This window comes from Anguilla rostrata, chromosome 3 (genome assembly GCF_018555375.3).
Source record: "Anguilla rostrata isolate EN2019 chromosome 3, ASM1855537v3, whole genome shotgun sequence".
Lineage (NCBI taxonomy): Eukaryota > Metazoa > Chordata > Actinopteri > Anguilliformes > Anguillidae > Anguilla > Anguilla rostrata.
Window position 1 is genome coordinate 47,785,607 of NC_057935.1, and position 6,689 is coordinate 47,792,295.

The following is a 6,689-nucleotide window of genomic DNA, read 5'->3' on the forward strand; positions in this document are numbered from 1 at the left end:
AATACACAGGTCGTTATGAGCGTGACAGCAGTGAGAAATGTAGGACTGTCCCTGTGTGCATTTTCTTTTTTTCAATGCTTTCCATCATTCCCACACCAACTTTCTTAAGGAACTTGATAAAAATCAGCAGAAATTTTATCAGGCAAAATAAACAACCCAGAATTTTGTATTATAACCAAAATTGTCAGGAGGTCTGTCTTTTCCTAATTTTAATAGAAAAAGTGTATCATTGGGTTTTAATTTTACAATTACCTCATTTTAATATTGTCATATTTAGACTTCCATAGTATCATACTATTTGATCTGTAAAGAAAAAGTAAAACAAACAATATATACCATCATGCTTCGGTAACTCATCGTAATCTCTCATTCAGTAGTCATTTGGAATTGTTCACCTTGTTGTGCGGACTGGTCAGGGTTATTCTGAACAACAACCAATCAGTTCAACGACCAATCAGAATTCTGTATGTCTGTAGAGCCCAGCTTAGTGAAATAACATAGACAGGACAATTAGGTGGAAATATATATATTTTTATATGTGGTTTATATATGTATTGGCTATGATAATGATTGCGAAAATAGGCTCATTAAAAACAATAAAAACCATATATGGTTTTATATCAGTGTTAAATAAAATGTGTTTCAATACCTAACGACAATAAAAGGGCAGGCCGGTCTTTAATTCCATTAGGTATTTTTGCCCTCAGAGCCTAGCTGTTATGTTTTTGGTGAGTTTTTTTAGGCCCACATGATAACTGACATGACGGAATCCCACGTGATCACTGTAACATGGTTGGTGGATTATTTTGACCACACAAACATTTGATTGGCTTGTGGTATTGGAGCGGTCAATAAAACGTGTGGATAAATTATTGATCACAGCTTTAATGTTTAAGCCTGTTAAATCGGGCTCCCCTAAAAGGGGGTGTTCCTTGTTCCAAGCTTATACCTATTTGATGAAGCAGAGGGTTTATTGCATGGGGCATAAGAGGAAGAGGACAGACACATCATTATGCCTTGGTTGACCAGAAAAATTAATGATGAATGTGACTCAGCAGAGGATTACATCCCCCCTTGGTTTTGAGGGTGATGAGGAAGTCATTGGTTCTAGGAAACAAGAAGGCATTATACACAAACTTTATCCAGGACCTTAATTGAATCACATCATTTAACACTTTTGACATCAAGAGTCTAAATTAAAATAAATAATTTAAATCAAATGACTTTTTTTAAACAAATAGTAATCAACAAGGGGGAAAACGGTAATCAACAAGGGGAAAAAACCCTGCAGTAATACTGCCCAAGCAGACTAACAACCTCCCCCTAAACTACAGTGGATTCCTTTTTATAACCCTGGCCCTCCCTGAACAGAACCAAGAACAGGTAGATGTTATGGCCATATTATCACAATGCAGCTTTCACAGAGTTCATGAACAATATTTCAAACTTATCACAAAGGGAATACCTCTCAACATACCAACCAATGATGGAAATAATACAAACTGTTGATAATAAAATAAACACTAAAAAAACCATTGCCTCCTCCCCAGAGACTCCCCAAGCACCCCCAATAAAAAAGCAGCATAAGCGCACACACACACACTCGCACATGCTCTCTCATGACCATGCCTTTGCTCACAGATGGCTGCTTGCTGTCACCTGGGAATGCTGTTCATCAGAGAAATGTGTGCAAAACCTAAAATATGTAGTCCAAAAGAAATTGAAAGCTAAACACACACAAGAGAAAATAGCAATCACATCAATAACTGAAAACTGAAGGGTGCCAGGACTTATTTACATTTATGGAGGGAATTGAAACTACAGTATATAGAAAATAGCCAAAACATTGTTAACAATGAGTAAATGCATTGCGCCAGTTGCCATTTTAGTGTCATTATTGAGGGAGATCTTGGATCAGTGAGGATGCAGTTGCTAGCTACCTCACAACTTCTCCTGAAGCAATTTCAATACAATGCTCAATATAACTAGTTTAAATATGTACTGTGGGCTCCCAAACAGCTCAACTTGCCATGTAGACTGAGCTGTGGACTGAGCCTTGAGATCACTAGTCTGAGCATGGGAAATATCATTATCCATTTATGACCATGAGTCTGCAGCAGTAGGAAATACAGTAATGACCTTTATCCCACAGGGGGATGGGTGGATTTCAGTCTGCCAAGGTTTCTCTGCTTACCACTGCATTAGTTCCCCCAAAACGATACTTCAGCCATCCACAGGCATTTTTTCTCCCGAAATTGGCACCAGCTCTCTTGCTAACTTGTGGATTGTATTAAGATGGACGATTGTCCCTGATGTGCAAAAAAGAGCATACAATTTAGCTCCATTTGGGTAGGGCAGAAAGCACAAATTGAAAGAGCCACAAATTGTTATCCCCAAATGACTGAAAAAGGGGAAAACTGCTTAAAAACGTATATAAGTAACACATATTTGAATTACTGCCTGACCCTGACCTCAAATAATGTATGAGGTTAAAACCAAAACCTTCTGTTCCTGCATTCACAAAATTGCCTTTTTTTTCCAAGATCTATCATCACCTCAACACACAGATCTGTAGGAGGTCCATATTATTTTAAATGCTTCACCAGAGCTATTTCAGCATAAAAATTCATATTTGCTTTATATGAAGGTGCATTATTGTATAAAGTGCCTGTACATTTCTACTCGGACAATGTCCTTTGCAATCAATGCTGTTTCTAAAGCCATACTTCTTACAAATGCTGTGGACGATTTATAACAGAGCTGACTATAGGTCCCACTTTCTAACTTTTGCACTCTGACAGTGTAGGATTATTCTGATGCACAGGATTAGGGATGAGGCTTTCCAAGTAAATGTGGCTCAGTCCCCACTTAGAAATTAGAACTGTCATTCAGTCTCTTTGTGGCAACAGCGTCGCGATAACCACCATAGGGGCACGTAGCAGGAACAGACGAGATGGGGATGGGGTGGATCTCATGCTCCGTTTCCTTCCTATCCAGTGTGTGTGTGTCCTTGGAGAATCAGAGAGGGATATGAGATGTGGCTTTTCAGCTGGTTGATGGGAAAAGGCACAGAGCAAAGTCATAAGCGCAAACTAAGGATGCTGCTGGGACTCGCTGACTGACTCCAGCACAGCACACCCCCAGGGCAGGAATTTAATAAAATATGCCCATTTTTAGAATATTCTAGATCATTCAAACTGCATCACTTATCCTTGCCAGGCTGTTCTAACCTCCTTTGTATAAAGAAGGAAAAGCTCTGAAACTGGTGGTAAATTCATTCGCTATGTGTATGCTGATGTTAAAGCAACCTAAAGTACTGAATGATTGTGCACATGCTCACTCGAAGAATGGCCTATGATGTGATGAAGAAAAATATTTGTTTTGTTTTTGTTTTTTGTTTTTTTGGTTACTGTGTACTTGAGTGATATATACATATTAGGAACAACATTTCATACAGAGATATGCATGGAAACGGAAGCCCTGGTCAAATTACAGAAATATTTATGGGTTCACCCAAAAAAGTACAATGTATCTGCAATAAGTCTGGAATGATACAGGTTTACAGCCTGTCCCTTCATCACAGGCTAGAATTAGGCTGACCTTGCTAAAGTTTTTGACAGAAAAAAGCCCATAAATCAGAGAATGTAGCCTTTAAGGTGTAAATGAAGAAATAACTCCCCATATCCTTTGCTGTCAGTGTGAATTCTGACCTCAGGCAAGGGTATTTCCACAATAAGTTTACCTAAAAATGAAAACCCATTATTCTGCCATATTATAAAGCATTTGTTCCTCTTGATTTTCACAGATCATGATTTCACACAATTCCCTGCAATTGTATAAACAAAATAACTATCGTGAATGAATTCATCATGTTCAAAAAGGAACTTTTATATATTTTTTATGTTGAAAAGTTTTAAAAATTATTTGTCTATTTGGATGTATCAAAGCTAACATAAAGCAAATTTCACTTATGACGCAAATTTACAGATGCTCATTACAGCCATCAAGGCACTTTCCCTTTCTGATAGAACAACCCAAGGTGCAATTTAAATCACTTCATGAATCAAGGCCGTGCCATTATGAAGTGTGTCTGTAATGGGGCCACACACCCCTGCTGCTTTTGATTAGTGTGATTGTGTCTAATTGACTGATTGTGTTTTGTGAAGAGGTGACTGAGCATTCTTCCTCTCTTCCTTCTCTCACACTAAGGTCAATTAGTCTATTAGTCACCCCCAGATACCGCCACTGTAGTAATCAAGTGGAGTAGGCCTCTGTCACCGAGCCTGCTCTGAAATCAGCGCCAAATGCCAAACAACCGGAGACAAAATGGCACAGGAACACACAATGGCCATCTGTCAACCCTAATAACTACATGTTTTGGAAATCAAGGATGAACCACATGCCATGAGAAGTCTACAGCCATTTATCTGTATACAAGGAAAATACTGTGTGTGCCGATATGTAAACCTACCTTGATCGTGATAGGTGAAAAAAAAAAACAAACAAAAAAAAAACAAAGATGTGGCAGTGAGGGTTTTGGCCCAGCACTTTTGTGACAGGTGTTGTCCGTCTCTTTTGTCCAGATTAGCCTATTTACTGTACTCTCTGTATCTAACATGTAATGAGATAAGGGAAACTTTGTGAAACAAATTAACAGATGGTTTCGCTTAGACGGATCTATCGATACTGCCAGATGGCTATTTGTAGTAACTGTCCTTTATACATATGCCCCTTTCCTGGCACACACTAGCTTCAGCTTGCATTTAATTCATTGCGTGCCCTACAAGATCTTAAACTGGTTTTTAATGCACAAAAATATTGTGGCATTTATTAAAGCGGACTCTCAGTAGACTGCAAACTTTAGCATACCTGCATCAGAGAGTAAGGGTGTCCTATAAATGCTTGGGTGTATGAAGCTTAAGGTGAAGCTGAAATATTATTATATTATTTTAATGCCAAGAAAAACCTACGCACCATACAACCTCTGTTTCATGCAGTCTAAATGCATACAGCTATATGTATCATTGCAAATTAAATGTCTCTTACTCATCCCTGTGGTTTTTTTGAAATGGTTGAGTCACACACCATGACAAAACACTGGTATGGACAGAAGAGCTGAACACAGGCAGATGTGGGAATTTTTCACCAGTGTTCATTTCATATTTACAGAGAGAGAGAGTGCTCATGTAATAAATAAACAAAAAGTATTCGCGTTTCACCCTCATGATATCTGGGTAAAAAAATAATAAACTCAAACAACAAAGACAAACAAAACAAAACACAAAGAAAGACTTACCTCTTGTTTTCTGCCGGTGTGCTCAACTCTCTCCATCGCCATGGGGATTCCCTGGTCACAGCTACCTGCTGTGAAAAGACGTACACTTCTAAGTCCTGGCCTGATTCGTAATGCAGTCCAGGTTTGTGTGCCTACTTAATCAGTAGGCGTGTTCCTCAGATTGCCTTGATTCCTTCTCGCAAACCGAGCCCTGCCATTAACCATTCACAGACAGCAACACTGGTAGGTTTTTATTTATCAAGTGGTTCTGGGTAAATTCCCTCACTACCTCTCTTTTCTTCTCTCAGTGAATACTAGCGGCCACCATCTTCTGTCCAATTGTTGATTTTTAATGATCCGAGGATTTGTGCAGACCGAGGGAGAACTGCTTTTGCCCATTGAGGCAGGAGACTGAATTTGACTTTTTAACGGATAATTTATGTTTGCAATACTGCCGTCTGCTAGGTCTCTAGCGAGATTTAAAATAAACCTCAATGAGATTTACTAGTTAAACAAAGAATAAAAAAAATGAATAAATAAATATGTTCTCCATTCAGTGGTCCTCAGAAAGTACAGTTGAACATGTAAGCAGGGTGTCAAAAGCTTGCACACATTCAATACTGATGAAAACTGAAGCAGATTAATTGTACACTATTGTACTGGATGTACAATGTGAAAAAATAGACAGACTGGAAAGTGCTCTTGGCTGCCTCACAGCAGAGGTGTTAGCTGCTTCAAATATATACTTTCAACAGGTATACCGTCATAGTTGAGTACTATGTAAAAATGAGTTTTTCCTATAATTACACTGCAGGACTAAAGCCATTTAATTTTTTTTTACAGTCAAATATTGTAAATTCGTAATGGGATTTTTTTTTCTTCTTATTTGTCAGTAGTAGCCTTTATAATTATGTGTCACTTTTAAACCTATAAAGGTTCAAGTGTGGAGAACATTTCCCTGTTTCTTGGCATCTTCAGAGCATTTTTGCATTTACATCCAAAAATATAACTCTGTGGCCCTTTGGAAACCTTAGTGTTTCACAAGTGTGCTTCACCTCCTTGGCACAAACACGCAAAGGCAAATAAGAAAATTAAGCAATTGTTTAGCCACATTCTGCAGAAGCCACTTATGTCTGAGAAAGTTAAAATACTAAACCCAGCACCAATGAGTTGAGTACAAATCAATATGAATTCAAAACCAAAATGTGCCCTTTGGAAAATAGGAGTTAGCACAATTGGCTGTTTGTTTTTTTTTACTGAATAAAATAATACTTAAAATGAGATCAATCAATATTTATTTTTTGTAAAAAAAAAAATATATATATATATATATATATATATATATGGTCTGTAAGCTAGAGGTCATAATAGCCTCTTTCTCAAGCCACTTCTCAAAAAATTATCCCATTTGCAC

The 6,689-nt window shown here is 37.9% G+C and overlaps 1 long non-coding RNA gene across 1 annotated transcript; it reads right to left on the bottom strand.

The window, feature by feature from the left end:
* Nucleotides 1-1,127: 1,127 nt before the first annotated feature.
* LOC135251009 (uncharacterized) lies at nucleotides 1,128-5,425 on the bottom strand. Its single transcript, XR_010329060.1, has 4 exons — nucleotides 5,297-5,425; nucleotides 2,925-3,009; nucleotides 2,195-2,309; nucleotides 1,128-1,696 (listed from the first exon to the last, which is right to left on the bottom strand). It is a non-coding gene; the product is annotated as an uncharacterized LOC135251009 (long non-coding RNA).
* Between the last annotated feature and the right edge of the window lie 1,264 nt (nucleotides 5,426-6,689).